Genomic DNA, 18111 nt, shown 5'->3' on the forward strand with positions numbered 1-18111 from the left:
AATTAATAAATCTGAATAAATATCAAAGCATAGGTCAATGTACAAAGAACAAAGAACTACAACAACAACAACAAAAAACCCCAGTAGTGAAGATAAAGGAAATGTGGGACACTGTCAACAAGTCTAATGTATGTATCATTGGAAAACCAGAGATGAGAAAAGATGTACAAAAATTGTATTTCAAGAAATAAGAGCCAAGACTTCCAAATCTGATGACAGGACATTACTCTATTGATTAAGAACCTCGATTAACACCAAGCCAAATAGCTACAGAGAACACCACATTCAGGTACATTATATTTAAACTGCCAAACACCAAAGATAAAGAGAAAATCTTAACAGTAGTTGAGCTATGTGTGTATTTTGTTGTTGCTATGGTTACGTTTTGTTCCATAGGGAAGGAGGATGTGGGTGGGGATTTAGGCCTTTTGTACCACCCCATCCTCCATCTTTCTTGTAAGTACCCAGTGATGTCCGTAAAGAATAACCTGTGAATTGATACAAACTCCCTTTGCCTCTGAAAACCTCAGCTTGCCTATGCCTGGTCTTTAGCAAGTTATAAAATTTTTAGCTGAAATTTGACCCACTTGTTTGGCTTATATGGGTTGGCTTGGTGAAGAAATTAGAATGATCTCCTTATTCAAGGTATAGTGTTTATATCAAGTTTTCTCGGACTGTGGGAAGCTCAACCTATGATGGGGAAAGGCATATTTGGCCAACCTTGTCCATGGTGTTGGTCCTGCTGGTCTAAACTCATTGTTGGCACTCAGCCCCAAAGCTGGACAATTATTACATTTGGATTATCCCTTTTTTGGGGAGCAAAGAGCTGTGGGTCCAAGCTGTTGATCCATTCCTAAAACTATGTATTTATTTTATCAAATCTTATACTCTTTAAAACTCAGTGTGATAATCTATTAAATTCCCTATGGAACTTCATAATCTGTGGATACATGTGGAGCAGAAGGAATCTTTCTAGACCCTTAACAGATACATATGCTTTTAATATGAATTGGCCAAAACCACAACTCACACTGGCTAAAGCATGACAACTGGTCTTCCTGGAGGAAGTGCATTTGTAAGATTTGAGGTCCAAACTTTAAGAATAGTTAATTTAAAAAGATCATAAGGGTGGAACGTACTTATTATGGGGGAGGAGGGATCCCTTTTACCATAATACCAGAACTTGTTGGTTGCTTATTCAAAAGCCATTACCCCCAATTTTCTTTTTTAAAGACCCTAGGTTTTTCTCTGGTACCTTCCTTTCTTGTTATGGTGAGCGTCTTCATTAAGCCTATCATGGTATTAATTCCCCTTGTCAGGGACCGCTTTAGGAATGGATATGGGAAAAATTACGACAGGGAGGTGTATGTGTATGGAGGAGAAGAGTGCTGGGTGGTTTGCTAAGACTGTGTGTGTGTAGATGTTGTGAAAGTAGAGCTTCTTCTCTCACTGGATTTTGTTGTTTTTTTATGACACCCGGGATGGTGGCAGCCAATCTATGTCCTAGCAGAGTAGCAAGAGAGAAAGAACAGAGTTCCTTGATGGTAAGACACTGAAATACGAATTAAGCAGTCACATTAACAGTCCAAGCAATTATAAATAAATCAAGAAATGACAGTATCTATAACTTGAAAGTATGTACCAACACTCTAATTTTAATAAATATCTTGTTTCCTTTAATAATAAAATGAAAGCATGTCCCCAGTGAAAGAGAAATGTACTACAAAAGTTTATCAACTTCAACATGGGCCTTTCTCTGGACCACAATCTCCCTCTCCTGGGCCCAGTCTTTCTTTACCTCCTCCGAAGTAACCACTGGCCCCTGTTGGATATCCTTCTCATTGTTTTACTTTGCATTTGAGTACTAGCATAGGCTTCCAATACACACATAGTTTTATTTTACAAAATGGAATCACAGCATATGCATGTATCTTCATAGTGATTTTTCACTCAATGTCTTTAGGTTATATTTCCGATTTACCACATACACTGTATATTTATGTACATAAAAAAAGCAATTCAGTAAGATTCCTAGACCAGGACTTGCTGCATCAGTGGCTATGCCTATTTAAATTTTGGCTGATATTACCAGATTGCTATCTAAATCAGCTTTAGCAGGTTATGCTCTTATCAAAAGTGTGTGAGAGAAAGCAATTTTATGTTTTCTGGAAAACTTTCTGGAGAGCAGAAGACAAACCAATAAGTTGTTTTCTGATAGGTATCAGACTTTACATTTTTTACACCCAATTCCACTTTTAGAAATTAATCTTATAGAAGTAATTACACAGGTAGTCAAAAATATATCATAAGGATGGCAGCTACAGCAATATTTATAATCTTGAATTGGAGACCACTAAGTATCTGGCAAAAGGCAATTTGTTAAATGAATTATCATATGAAAGACTGTGTGCTTAAAAGAGACATTTAATATGTCACATAACCACCCAGCTCAGGGAATATATGTTCAAAGAACATAAACCCTAAAATCTAATGCTCTTAGTTCCAGCTGTCTTTGGGCAATTCCATTAACATTTACCCCACAGGTAAGGGGTTAAGATCTAGCAAATGAGGGAAGAGAAATACAGGATTTCAAACATATATTCTCAAATGTTTTCTTGTAATTTTTTTTTAAAGACAAAAACCTCACAAACTATTTGACCTCAGGACTTAAAAGATGAGCATCAAAATCAGCCAGTAACAATTAGGAAGAAAAATGAACTCAGATGAAAGATGAAAATTTTAAGCAGAAGTGAAAGCAGAAACATTTGATAGTATACATGACACTAGAACAGACGCTCTCAATTCTACCCAATATTCATTCCTGTCCTCTCACACAGTAATAGAACTTTGACTTTTTTTTTTTTTTCCCCCTGATGGGGAGCTACTCAGGCTGCATTCCTAGTGCTTCCTTGCATCTTGTTGTGGCTCTATGACTAAGTTCTGGCAGATGTATACACAAAAGTATGGTCAGAAACTTCTGGGAAGGCTAAGAAAGGGGGCTGAATCATTGGCAAACTGATTCTTTCATTTTGTTCTCCTTCTACCTGCCGCTGGCCAGAAACCTGAACCTGATCATTAGAGCTCCAACAGTTACTGTGAATAATAAGGTTCATAAGGATGGAAGCCAGGGGTTGGGAATTGGAGCATGAAGATAACTCTGGGTCCCTGATGATACCAGGGTGCTGACACACCAGTCCTGAGCTGCACACCTTTGGACCTCTTTTACGTGAGAGGGAAATGAAGTGTTCTCTTAAGATACTGCTCCTTGACTTTCTGTAATATGCTACATGTTCTATGTTATATGATACAAAATACCCATTTCATTCTTTAAAAAGACTACAATAAAAAGGGAAATCCCTGGCAAACCTAATAAACAGACATAGAAAATGAATATACAATGTTAGTAATGAAATATAATCTTCAAACACAGAAAAGCTTAAAGATTTATATTAAAGCAACTGGTACAAACTTACCATAATAAATCTGGGAAATCTGAGAGACACAGGTAACTTGTTATCAAAACATAAAATACCTCATTTGACCCAACAAGAGAGAAAATTTGAACAGTCCAATAACCACAGCCAAATTTGGTGGCAGGTTCAGATGGTTTTACTGAGTTTAATTTAAATCCACACATCACGCAATTCCTATGTTATTTTGAATAATTCTAGACCACAGAGAAAGATTAAAGTTCCTGAATTCATGGAATAAAGTGTTGTAAAGATAGCACACAAGAGAAAACAAGATGAATTCCAATTATAAATATAGTAGCAAGTCTTTCAAATAAATTATTAGAAGTCTGAATCCAGCTATTCATTTATAAAATTATGATATAAACAAATGGGATTAATCTCAGTAATGCAAGGACTTCAAAAATAGGAACTTTATCAACATATTTCATTACAACAACAAACTAAAGGATAACAACAGATGTTGAAAGCTATTCAATAAATTCTAGAGCTATGGTGAATAACTACAAGGAGGGTAGCATTAGAACGAAGCCACTTAAACAAATGCTATTTACTGAAGATAGCAAACACTATTTTAAAAGGTGTAATATTAAAGGCATTTACTATTAAAAACTGGAATCAGTACTAATCACTTCTCATATTTACTCATTTAATCTTCTCGTTGGCCCTTTGAGGAAAATTATTAATACCCCCATTTTAAAGACAGAAAGCGAGGCAGAAAGCGGTTAAGGTAACTTACTCAAACTAGCTAGCTGTGAGCCAGGATCTGTACTCAGGCAATCTGGTTCCGGAATTTTTTTCCACATTCAGGCGGGTTTATTTGGTCTCCCGAACACTCAGGCCCGCATCCCCAAGAGGCCGGCCACGACTGCTCCGCCTGCAGCTTCACTCACATGGGAGTGGAGTCGGCGCCACCCGCAGCAGCTGCGGGTCTGCGAGCTTCTACCCATTTCCGGGGTGCACACGTCCTTCCTTATCAGCTTCCGCCCGCACTCAAGGACGACCCAGTGCCCAAGGGGCTAGAGCACCGCATTCTGCACGACGTCGCTCAAGCAAGCCCAGGCCATGGCGCATGCGCAGGGCTCACTGAAAGCGGTGAGCCTCACGTGGTGCATGGAGGCGCCAAGCGGCATGAAGCGCACGCGCGTCATGTCTGACATGCGCGGTGGCTTTTCCCACCTGGGGTCGGTCCAAGTTCTGTTTGACAGTTGTGGTCTTAGGGGTCAGTGACAGGATTCTGAAGCTGGGAAGTGCTTTGTCCTTGTCGTTGCTTGCGGGTTGAGCATCGTCTGGGCCACTCCTCGAGACCAGCTTAGGCATGAAGGGGTTGCGGGAGGGCTCACGAGGGCTGCCTCTGATCCAGGAAGGCGGCACCTGTTCCTGTGCCAAGGGTCACGGCAGCTCTTACTGCTCCTCAGACCCGGCACCCTGCTGCTTTCGTGGGCCTCCAGCTGCCGGCGATCTCCTGCTGGTGCAAAATGTGCTCCAGGATGGCCTCGCGCTTGTGCAGAAAGCCACCTGCGGTGACGACGGGGTGGTGGCAAGGCCGAAGAATTGCAGCCACAGTCGAAGTTCTGGATGGCATTCCGGCTCTATTAGAAGTTCTGGGTCCCGTAGCCTGAGGCCGCCGTGTCCCTCCCATGGTAAGTGTAAACGGCACCTGCAGTGTGGTGCTCGGCTGTGCATCGTCATCCTCACAAAGGACTCCGCGTTTCTTCCTGGCTTTTTCACCTGTGCCCCTACAATGGCAAGACACCAGGAAATTTTGTCTCATATTAATTTAGTCAGTTCTCTTAAGTTTGGCGTTTTCATACTCTATCTTTTCCCATCCTTTTACTGTTAACCTGTCTATTCTTTATAGTGAAAGTTGGTATTTTGTGGATGACAGATAGTTCTTGCTTTTTATCCTATTTGACCATCTCTGCCTTTTACTTGCAGTGCTTAGAGAATTTACCATTAATACTAGTATTGATAAGGTTGGGTTTAAATTTCCCATCTTGCTACGTGTTTTGTTGGTTCCATCTATTCTTGGATCCTTCTCCCCTCTTTTCCTGTCTTCTTTTGGGTTAATACAGGTGTTTTTTTTTTTTCTGCTTTTGTTTTGTGTTTTTTTGTTTGTTTGTTTTTTAGAGAGTGAGCACTGGGGGTGGGGGAAAGAAGGGGAGAGAGAGAGAGAGAATCTTAAGCAGGCTTCACCTAGCACTGAGCCTGAGGGGCTCTATCTCACCAGCCCGAGATCATGACCTGAGCCAAAATCAAGAGTTGGATGCTTAACTGACTGAACCACCCAGGCACCCCTATACAGTAATTTTTTTAAATGCCAGCATTCTGATAAGCTATATCCAGTTGAATCCAGATGAACATGTATCCAGATGAACAAACTCTGGTCATTATAAAAGAGTTGTTGTTCCAGATGTGCAGACTGTTTGCCTGGATAGAATGAATTGCAAGAATTTCTTGAAGATAATAGTGAAGTTTTATTAGATAATAGTGAAGACTTTATTAGATAAAGTCTTATCTTTTTTGCATGGAGCCCTCCAGGAGCAAATAGTTGCATTTTGTTAATTCAGGTCATCATCTCTGTTCTCAGCCCAAATAGCTCAGTTTAACATACCCACAGGGTAGGAGAATGGATAAAGTAAAACATTGTTACACACTTGAATATTATACAGCAGTGAAAATTGAGTAGCATTGTGAATTAACATGTAAGTGATGAATCTCAGCTGAAAAAAGCAAGTTGTTAAAATGAGTACTTACAGTAAGAAATCACTGATGTAAATTCAAGAACATCTAAGTGGTAAAATTACAAATAAAAACAGAAGAATGGTGAAAACAAAGTTCAGAATAGTTCCACACCCCTTCTTTCACAAGATGAAATAAAAATGGGATCAGGAAGTGTCGCAGTGAAAGCTTAAATAGTCCTGCCATTTGTTAAGGTAAGTAGCCTAGTCATGGTTCTTTGATTTATGCTTTTTAAAACTGTGTACATGATATATTTTTTATTTAAAAACTATTAATTTAAAAGGGCAAAAGGCTAAACTTGAATAGTACTCAAAACATACTTTATCACCTTCTTCCCTTTTCCAATCAAGCTTAACTGGCATTCAGCCACCAGTAAATCAGGGCATTTTCAAATTGCTTCCACACTCCAGCCTACAGTTTTGTCTCTGCAAAATAAGGAGAAGCTGTTTTTATGACCAGTAAAGTTCCTTACAGAACTAAAATGCTTTGATTTTATAACTATATTTGAACCTGTCAAGAAAACCCCCAAAACCAAAAAACAAAAGTGGAGTCAAAGTCTATCATTATTCTTTTTTTTAATTTAAACTAAAATATGATTTTTACTGTGAATTGTGCAAGACTGTTGAATCACAGATCTGTACTTATGAAACAAATAACGCAACATATTTTAAGAAAAAAGAAAAAGAAGAAGATAACAGGAGAGGAAGAAAAGGGGAGTATGTCAGAGGGGGAGACGAACCATGAGAGATGATGGACTCTGAAAAACAAACTGAGGGTTCTAGAGGGGAGGGGGGGAGGGGGATGGGTTAGCCTGGTGATGGGTATTGAGGAGGGCACGTTCTGCATGGAGCACTGGGTGTTATGAACAAACAATGAATCATGGAACACTGCACCAAAAACTAATGATGTAATATATGGTGATTAACATAACAATTAAAAAATTAAATAAAAAAATTAAAAAAAATATGATTTTTATTTTTGATTACTATGCTTAGATTATTTGAAAAATTAAACATTATGTATTACATTCTTGGGAAATGAATATCACAACTTTTGTTTTGATCTTTTTTTTCCTCTTTTTTTGGAGCAGCAGCTAATGCAATATGAACAAGAAATGAACTATTTACAGTGAACATTGGAGAAAAGAGACTTGATTGTTAAGTTAAAAAAAAACCCATGGAACTCTACTACATAAACTATGAAAATGATAAAAAGAATTTAATAAAGTAGTGAACAAAATATATAAAGTGTTAAGCGCTAAGAAGAAAAACAAGTAACAGATGTGTTAGAGGTTGTCTAGGAAGAGGACAGTTTAAAGATGATCAGAGAAGGTGTGTCTGCAGAGGTATTTTAGCAAGACCTTGAATGATTAGATCTGTCTTGACCAGAGATGGAGGATGAGTGTCAAATCCAAGCTCTAAGGTACCCCTCCCGGCCAGTGGCTCATGGGTTCAGAGATGTTAGATTTAAAGGACCTTCAGGACACATAACTGTTTTTGGGGGAAGGTTGGAAAATATTGGCTTTCAGCTTTCAGCTGTTCTGATTCTGGTGGGCTGGTCCATGGTGAGCCAGACCGGGAGATAGGAATGGTCTTTGCAAATCTGATTTACCTTTGCTTTGGGGGTAGAACAAACCCCTCTACTTAAGCCTGCCGGTTTGGGTTTGGGATCTGTTGGAAACATTCTTTTCCTGCAAGCAAGATGAAAAATTCCAACAGCCCAGTGACCCCCAGGGGCAAACCTTTTGTCCAGCAAAGTAGGTTTTTTGACTTAATTCAATGAGGGAGCGTGTGTGAGGTGGAGCCCTGAAGTATCTCTTGGTAATAAACAGCAGGGAGCGTTTTAATTTTTTTTTTTTTATGAGATTTGTGCTGGTGTTATATGATTTTCAGGAAGGGCTAGAGAAGCAGGATCATCTCTGACCTGTTGGCTACCACAGTGGGTGGAAGTTGCAGAGCTGGGCTGGGGACATCTTTTGTGAAAAATCAGTAGCCCTCAAAGAAGAGGGTCATTATGATATCCTACTACAGCGGCAGCATGACCTTTGGAGAAATATTCTTTAATGTTAACTTTGCAGTTGGCTTTATTGTGTCTGTTATCACAATCTGGTTAATGGCAGGCCTGATATTTAATACCTCAGAGAAAAAGTGTAAAATGTTCCTGACATTTTTAGGAAATCAGGGCTGTGATCAATAGCATTTTTAGCCCCATTGTGCTTGAAGTCAGCAGAATAAACCCACAGAATAGCCACAGGTGGGCTTTAAGTTAGATTGACTATCTCCCATCCAAGTCAGACTGACCCTAGTTAGGAATAGAGTCTGAATTGGAATGGTTTATTTTGCTGAACTGCAAATTGAATCTAAATACTGTTTTATTGAACTAAAGTATTTTTCCCCAAAAGTGTTACCCAAGGAAAAGCAACCTAACAAACTACTTCAAATGAAAATTTAACAAATCTTTTAAAAATTTTTAATTTTTTGTTATTGTGTGAACACATAACATTAAATTTACCATCTTAACCATTTTTAAGTGTGTAGTTTAGTAGTTATGTATATTTGCATATACTTACATATTCACCACAAATCTCTATAACTTTTTCATTTTTCAACATTGAAACTCTATGTCCACTGGACACGACCTCCCCTTTCCTCTTGCCTCAGCCCTTGGTAACCACCTTTCTGTTTTCTGTTTCTATGATTTTGACTATTTTAGGTATTTCATGTGAGCAGAATTGTACAGTATTTGTCCTTTTGCACTTGTCTTCACTTGGCATAAATATTCTCAAGGTTAATCCATGTTGAAGCCCGATAGGATTTCCTTCTTTTTAAAGATTGAATAGTATTCAAGTGTATGTAAAAATCACATGTTCTTTATGTTTATCTCTCAATGTATATTTGGGTTGCTTCCACCTCTTGGTGACTGTGAATAATGCTGTCATGAACATGGATGTGCAAATATCTCTTGAAGATCCTGCTTTGAGTTCATTTGGGTATATTCCCAGGAGTGAAATTGCTGGGTCATATGGTCATTCTAGTTTTAATTTTCTGAGGCACCTCCATATTGTTTTCCATAATGGTGCACCATTTTACATTCCCATGGACAGTGCAGACAGAGTTCCAACTTCTCCACATCCTTGCCAATACTTCTTTACGGTTCTTTTGATAATGACACTCCTGATGAATGTAAGGTGACACCTCATTGTGATTTTGATTTACATTCCCTAACTATTAGTGATATTGAGCATCTTTTCCCATGCTTATTGGTCCCTTGTGTATCTTTGGAGAAAGATCTATTCAAGTTCTTTGCCCATTGTTTAATCAGGTTATTAACTTCTGTTATTGTTGAGTTGTACAAGTTTCTTCCACATTCAGGATATTAACCCCTATCAAATATATGACTTGCAATTAATTTCTCTCATACTGTAGGTTAACTTTTCACTCTGTATATTATCATTTTTTACGTAAAGAAGTTTCTGAATTTGGTGTAGTCCCATTTGTCTAGTTTTTACTTTGTTGCTTGTGCTTTTGGTGTCATATCCAAGAAGCCATTGCCAAATTCAGTGTCCTGAAGCTCTTTCCTTATGTTTTATTTTAGGAATTTAATAGTTTTAGGTCTTACATATAGGTCTTTAATCCATTTTGAATTAATTTTTGTCTATTATGTTATTGGTGACACAAATTATTTCTATATTGCACATCTATTAGCATAGATTTGTAATTACTTTTATGCTTTTAAAAATATTTTATACACATTGATAAGGGATTTACTCAGCTACCTTACAATACCACAGGCTTCTGTATTTGTTTGTATGTTTATCTGTATAAGACCCTGATGAGAGAGTGGAAGGAGAGTGTTGTGAATTACCTGCTGGGTTTTGATGTGGTTGGCTTCATGCTCACCTATGGTTGATTAGTATCTGCATTTCTCACCAAGGTATTTTGTTGCTTTGTTGTTGTTAAATCCATGTTTCTGGGGGAAGGAGGGTGTAGGTCCAATCTACTTTTTAAAATCAGAACCTGCAGATACTCTCTACTCGATTTAGTTGAAGATCTTTAGCACAGAGTTTGTAGAAAATCTGTGGTTGGAAATGTCTGGAAGAGACTTGAAAGCATACCAAAATACACCCAAATTTATTAAGCAGAAGCAGAGCGCTTGGTTCCTCCCTTCCTCCTTCTCTTCAAAAATATAATGGAAAATATGTTCAGATTTCATGCCAGGTGCTGGGTGGAGAAAGAGGAATGGCACTATTCATGTCCATATTTCACAGAATTATAAACTAAAGTTCAAAAGATTTAAAGAAATTAACCAAGAAATACATCTGGTAATTGACCAAGCTAGGATTTCGATTCATGCCTGTCTGAACCCAATTCCTTCAAGAAAACCATTGTTGGAGAGAAACCAACACTTTTAGACAACTATTTAGGTGTTTCCTGGGTCTTTTCCCCTCACACAATCCTCTTTCCTCTTTAAAGTTTGCTTTTTCCCCCCTTTCTTTCCTCTGTACCTCTGATGGCCCATTCTCCTTTATCACCTACCTTCACTTAGAGGCCCAACATGAATATGTATGAAGGAATGATACAAGAAATAGTTATCCTTAGCTTTCTCTGGATTCAGAGGGAAAACAGACTTCTGTTAAGAACCAGGCATTGACTGAGCTGATATATAATTTTCAGGAGAGTAGCCTACTTATTTTCTTGGTTCTGGACTTCTTTTCTTCTATTTATAAAATGAGGGTTAGTGAGCCTCACCTCCCAATGAGAACGTCTATCCTTGAGATTGATAAAAACCCAGTGGAGACATCACAGACATTTCAAAGATCTGCATCATTGAGCATCCCTGCAGTTTTCACTTAGAAGGCTACTGGGAATGTTGCTATCGCTGTAGAAAACAATCTTTGAACGTCCACTCAAGAGTACAGGTGACTAGCCTAGGAGACTAGTGGGGATTGGGTAGTTATTATTGGAAGAAATACTACCTATCATTTTCCTCTCCTAATAAGATGTTTGAGCAGATAGATGAAATGAGAACTGGGTTCAGAGTGCTGCTTTTGAAGGCCTTCAGCCAACAAAAGGATAATCTTACATTTGCATCTAAACTGGAAGAAAACAGTAAGACGGTAATGTGGCAGGAAGTTTTTTTTTTCCTTTGTTTGCTTATTTTTGTTTTTTTGTGGGTTTTTTTTTGGTTCTGAGGTAAAATCTAATGAGGGAATAAAATTCAGGGGAGAGAAAAAATATTTGATTGCTATTTCTCTGGTGTTCTTGCTCTTCCTTCCTTTCTAGCCTGTCAGTGGCTCCTCATGGAGAGAGCACTTAATGAACTATGGCAACAGATGCCTGCTTTGTTATGCAGTTCTTCAGTTTATAAAGATAGAGCAGACATGAAGAATGAGTCATATTTTTCTTTAACCAATCCAGAATTGAGAGCACTAATCACTGCTTTGAAGAAAAGGTGATCTTCTCTGGGCAGGGATGATATTCTCTGGGCAGTTGAAGAAGATTTGCTGTCAGAGGGGTTTGGTTGGCTTCAGTGGGAGGGCAGCATGCAGAAAGGGAATGTCCTTGGGCATTGTTGGGAATAGTAGCCGAGGAACAGGAAGACAAATGTAACGACTAGTCTGATGTTGGAATCCTGGATGGGGAAGGCAGCGGAAGTCAGAAATTTAAGAGGGAAATGTAGGAAATGTAGGAATGAAAGAGCCATAGTGGACAATGATAAGCTCCACATGTCCCTGGCAGTTTATACAGTGGTGCACATGCAGAAGGCTGCATAAGCTGGTGAGAGGCCCTAGCATTTTACGTGCATCTGGCTGAACCTGATGGCTTGCACAAGGGCAGAGGTGATATGATAAAGTTCAGCCAACTTAAAAATTTACTTGAATTATTAATACATTTCTCAACCCACACGCAGATTCATTGGCAAAGAGTAGAAGCCTTACTGGCTCAAAGTATTTGAGCACAACCCATAATGAATCATTGGCTGACCCCTACGCTGTGCTGACCCAGGGGTGACATTGGGAAGCCAGACTTAAAAACTAAAAACAATATTTTAAAAAAGTGAGCAGAGACTTCAGTGTCCACACACTGCAAGTCAGACACACTCTGTAGTGTTAATCCTAGCATATCACTAAATAAAGATGAAAAATAAACAAGAAAAGAAATCCATATCGGGGGCATTATAATCCAGATTTGTTATAAAATATTATCTGAAAGGTACAGTTCTCAACAAAATTTATGACACATACAAATAAATAGGAAAGTGTGACCCATCCACAAGAAGAAAAAAAAGAATAGAATCTCTTTCTGAGGGATCCCAGATTTTGGACTTAGAAGACAGACTTCAAAGTAGCTGTTATAAATAAGCTCATAGAACTAACAGAAAGCATGTCTGAATCTGTAAAAGAAGGTATGAGGACACTGATTCATCAATAAATCATCCAAATGAAAAGATAGAAAAAAAGAACCAAATGGAATACAACCAAATACAACCAAATACAACAAAAAAGAACCAAATGGAAATTCTGGAATTGAAAAAGACAGTAAATAAAATGAAAAATTCATTAAAGGTGCTAAGCAGCAGACATGAGATGGCAGAAGAAAGAATAAGAAAACATGATGATAAGTCAATCGAATTTATCTAATCTGAATAAAGGAAAGAAAAAAATAAAAATGAACAAATCCTCAGAGACCTGTGAGGTACCCCTGGCAACCAGTATATGTGTAATGAGAATTCCAGAAGAAGAAGAAAGCTAGAAATGAGTCAAAAACATATTTGAATAAATAATGGATATCTTCCCACATTTGATGAAAAAAATTAAATTTACACGTTCTTGGTAAACATCTGCAGTGTCTTAAAATCTTAATTAGAGTTACAATATGGTCCAGTTATTCACCTCCCAGGAATCTACCATAGAGAAGATGTATGTCCACGTGAAGAGTTTTATACATTATTCATAAAAGCCTCTGATGGCTCTGGTGGGGTAACCCTGAGTAATGCAGGGCAAAGGTGTTCCCTCCCAGCTCCCCACTCAGACCCAGCTACTGGGAGGGGGGACCCTCAGGGTCACCAGTGCTGATTTCACATTCAGTTTTTTGTAGTGCTAACTTCCTCATCTTGACTTCTAGAACAGATATTTGTACATCAGTGTTCGCAGCAACATGCTTCACAAAAGGTGAAAACATTACTGAAATGTCTACCAGCAGACGGATTGATAAACAAAATGTGGTGTATACATATGATGAAATACTGTTCAAGTCTTAAAAGGGAACAGGTTTTTTAAAAGATTTTATTTATTTATTTGACAGAGAGAGACACAGCGAGAGAGGGAGAAGCAGGCTCCCCACTGAGCAGGGAGCCCAATGCCGGGCTTGATCCCAGGACCCTGGGATCATGACCTGAGCCAAGGCAGTTGCTTAATGACTAAACCACCCGGATGCCCCAAAGGGAACAGAGTTTTGACACATACTATACATAGATGAACCTTGAGAACATGCTAAGTGAAATAAGCCGGACACGAAAGGACAAATATTGTATGATTCCACTTAAACGAGGTACTTAGAGTTGTCAGACTCAGAAACAGAAAGTAGAATGCTGGATGCCAGAGGCTGGAGGGAGGGGAAATGTGGGGTTATTGTTTAATGGTTACACAGTTTCAGTTTGGGAACATGAAAAAGTTTGGAGATGGAAGGTAATGATGTTTGCGCAACAATGTGAAGGTACTTAATGCTGCTGCAGTGTACGCTTAAAAATGGTTAAAATGGTAAATTTTATGTACATTTTGCCACAATAAAAAAAACCTAAAAAATAAAAAGAAGGGAGTCCATTCCCCTGCCATAACAAATTGTACCATAAATCAAAATCCCCCACAAAAATAAGAAAGTAATCAGAAGGAGATACTTGGTTTTATTAGTATTGTGGACAAATGTGGGGCATAGTCTAGTCCTGTTTTTAGGGATAAAAAGTAGGCAAATGGATAAAAAAGTAGCCAGATGATTTTGAGGGATCTGGAAATGTTTTTTGGGCACCAAACATTGTACGGTTGCAGCAAAATTATGTGTATACTGTAAATACTGAAATACGTAACTATATCTTTCCAATGCTTTCTTTCCCTTTCTCACCAACATGGTTTGTCACAAGTCCAGTGGCCACTGTGGGTCTGCATGAAGTTAGCCATTGTCAAGGAGCATTTAGAGTGACAGATACTGAGTGCTTTCCTTGATCCATTCCATTTACAACTCAGGAAAAGCCAGGGAACCAATAAGAGTATTTGTTGAAATAAGTTAGTTTGGAGTTGAGTTTTATAGTTTTGTCCCAGACACTCCTCGTTTTTCTCTCACGTGTTAAAGGAATCAGATGTGTATGGTGGAAAGAACATGAATTTAGAATCCATAAAGTCGTCTCTGTATTCGTGTTGTAGCCTAGAACTTCTCAAGATCAGTTTCTTGGTTTGTAACTTGGGGGAAATGCCACTGACCTTTCAGAGTTTCTTTGAGGAGTAAATGAGATAAGGAAAGTGCCAAAATGAAGAGTCTGACACATGGCAAATATTGAGTAAATGCTAGTTTGTCTCTCTTCCTCTCCCTTCCCCTCTTCACAGCTGATCAAGATGTCAGAGGTGTGGGTATTAGTTTGGAAGGCGTAGTGTGGAGGGGTGGGTGAAAATGAGGAATAATGAATACCAGCTGTCAGAAATGGAATCCCAGCTCAGCAATCTGCCGGCTGTGTAACCTCAGGCATGTTTCTCTAATCTCTCATTTTTCTCAGGAATATAATGCAGCATATAAAATTATAAATGTACTCTACATTTTTTATGGAAACAGTGTGAAATAGAATTTATCAGAATTTCTGTGTTTGTAAGGCACTCTTACAGTAGCAGTAGTGCAAACAGAAGGTACATCTATAAGTGAAGTTGCATGTTTTATGAGTATAGACTATCAAAACTAAAAGAAAAATTCAGTCAACCACGCTAGAGGAAAGACTAAATTAACATTCTATTCTTTCTAGAGAAAATGAGATTATAAAATTGTTGCCATGTAAGAAAGAGGTCAGAGTATATAGGTTACAAAAAAAAAGGCAGAAAAATATTTTCTGGATGCATACTAGGTATCTAGTTAATAAAAGTGTTACGTGTCCGGATTTTGTAATAACGGTGGTATTTTTCAGATTTTTATAGATAATTTCTTGGTGATTTCTCATTCTAAACAAGCACACGCATTTTAACGTAATTCTCTATTTGTCATTTTATATTCTTTTTCTTAAATTGGATACTACATTTGGTCCCTGAGGTTGCCTCTTACCAGATCCTCATTCAAGCAAGTTGATGGGGGGCGGGGGAGGGGAGCCCAGACTAGAAGAAGTGGTTTGGGGCCATGGGAGGCAAGAATTCCACCTAAGGAATGGTGTCTTCTTTCTATAACTATCCCCCAAACCCCGAGTGTTTAAAATAAATAGAAGAAAAAATAGTTCCATAACTACTCTTTGAAGTTTTATTATTATTTTCACATTTTGAGACTTTTTTTATGCCAGGTGCTGTGACCACTTCCCATGCATTATCTCACTTAATACCCGCAGCTCTGTGGGGTACATACATACTGTTATTGTCTCAACATAATAAGTGAAGAAAATGAGGTTTGGAAAGATAAGCCCTTGCGCACACTCTGCAGGCTAGAGACCACATTATCAGGTGTTTGGGAAAGCATAACAGGAACAGAGGTTATGACAAGTCAGGAGGGTGGTGGGCATTCCCATCTGTTTGAAGGCACACGCCGGCACATTATTCGGTGAGTACCTGCATGCTATTTTTCTACTTGAACTTCTGCTGTGGGTTGATGAATGTGGAGACATGGCAGCCTCTGCTGAGACTTGGTGAGCCTAAATTTTTCTAGTTGCTGAATAGGGAGAGTGGCACTTTTGCAAGCTTCCATTTATTGCCACTGAAGAGGGCTTGTTGGGGGAAGGGGTTTTTAATTGTTTGTGATTTTATTTTTTTTTAAGATTTTTTTAATTTATTTATTTGGCAGAGAGATAGAGAGAACAAGTAGGCAGAGAGGCAGGCAGAGGGAGAGGGAGAAGCAGGATCCCCGCCGAGCAGGGAGCCTGATGCGGGGCTCGATCCCAGGACCCTGGGATTATGACCTGAGCCAAAGGCAGCCGCTTAACCAACTGAGCCACCCAGGCGCCCCAGTTGTTTGTGATTTTAATATGAAAAAGTGCCTTCCAAAACTAGCATGTTTTCATCATGATTAAAATGATCTTTCTACCTTATATCATTTTTTAAAAACTCTAAATGCGAAGGCTTGACTCCCTTGACATTTCTATTTAATTAAAATGATTTACAAACTAAATAAACAAATAAGTGAATTAATCATACTAACTGCAATAATATTACCATTTTGTGACCCAGATTGAGGTCAGTATATGTAAATGATGCAAAATTAAGAGAAGAAGGGGGTCTCACTTTTTCTTTGGACAGGGAAAAATGATGTCACAGGTCAGGTACTTCATTTTCCAGATTATTTTTTAGATTATTTAATCTTTGCATAATTTGTTTATATAAATGGAAACACATTTTATGACACAGAGCCAATAGGAACTTTTGTATAAGCTAAATGGTTTATATTAAAAATGAAGGTATGTATGTGCGAAAAAAATGGATTTGATTGTATAAATAGTTTGGGAGATATCAAGACACAACTTACAGATTGATAATTTTCAGTTTCAGAAGTGGCATTTAATCATCTTAAACTCTTCACAGTTCCTGTTTCAGAACTCTTATTATGGGGACACCTGGGTGGCTCAGTTGGTTGATATTTGCCTTCGGCTCAGGTCATGATCCTAGGGTCCTGGGATCGAGTCCTGCATCCGGCTCCTTGCTCAGTAGGGAGCCTTCCTCTCCCTCTGCCTGCCTCTCTCTCTCTCTCTCTGATAAATAAATTAAATAAATAAATAAATAAATAAATAAATCTTTAAAAAACGAACTTATTATGGAAAATTTCAAAAATTACACCAACTAGGGAAATAGTATTTTAAAAAATTTGCACATAATCACTATCTGTATTCAGCAAAGATCAACCTTGTATTCATCTTTTTAAAAAAATTTATTCCCCTGTCCATGTAGTTTTACTAAAGTATTTTAAAAAGATTTCCATATATCATGTCATGTGATCCATTAAAAATGGAGTGGATAACATGGAAGGCAAAGGTAATGCACGGTCCCTGAGATGACAGCGTTCGAAATCTGGTTTAGGAGGTACTACTGTGTACCACAGACCATGAAACCAGTATATGGTGCATATTGGCTTACAGTCAATTTCCTAAAGCCTTGGCCTGTGCTTTTTATAGAAAGTAACAGAATAAAAACAATCATTGTGGATTGGAGCATTTGAAGAAGATGAATGGAGAAGTGTGCGTGTGGGGAGAGTGCACCAGTCCTGCACAGATGGGAGAGATTTCAGAAGAGAACAGTGGATACACCTCAGATTTTGAAAAAGATAATAGCGTGGTGAAATGGTACTTAAGGAAACAATATATATAGGACGAAGCTGAGCATAGATGTGATGATGGGGAACTTTGGGCACTCTTGCAGTAGTGTGGGCGTGAGTTTATGGAAGATGAGAATAGCAACAGTGGGATTGAAGAGAAGGGGGAAGGTTTTCAGACATCATCAGTAAATATACATTTTTTTTCTTGACTGGAAAATAAAATCATTCAAAACATTCTAATAGTGATGAATTTGGACAATATAGACAAGTATGAAAAAGGAAAGAAAAATTAACCATGTTTTCATTGCCCAAAGATGATGATTATTAACATTTGTCTTTGATTCTGTTTTTAAATTAATAAGCCTTATTTTTCAGAGCGGTTTTAGGTTCAAGGAAAAATTTAGCAGAAAATATAGAGA

The 18111-nt window shown here is 38.2% G+C and overlaps 1 protein-coding gene and 1 pseudogene across 5 annotated transcripts in view; both read right to left on the reverse strand.

Moving 5' to 3' along the window:
* The window catches only part of LOC113936541 (metalloproteinase inhibitor 1-like), a 50696-nt gene extending 46321 nt beyond the window's left edge, over nucleotides 1–4375 (reverse strand). For all 5 annotated transcript variants that reach the window (XR_003524284.1, XM_027619887.1, XM_027619886.1 and 2 more), the window contains exon 1: nucleotides 4210–4375. The gene's annotated coding sequence lies outside the window, so the exon portion shown is untranslated. The remainder of the gene's footprint in view (nucleotides 1–4209) is intronic.
* A 114-nt stretch (nucleotides 4376–4489) lies between these two features.
* The window catches only part of LOC113935458, a 94733-nt pseudogene continuing 81111 nt past the window's right edge, over nucleotides 4490–18111 (reverse strand).

This window comes from Zalophus californianus, chromosome 17, assembly GCF_009762305.2.
Source record: "Zalophus californianus isolate mZalCal1 chromosome 17, mZalCal1.pri.v2, whole genome shotgun sequence".
NCBI lineage: Eukaryota > Metazoa > Chordata > Mammalia > Carnivora > Otariidae > Zalophus > Zalophus californianus.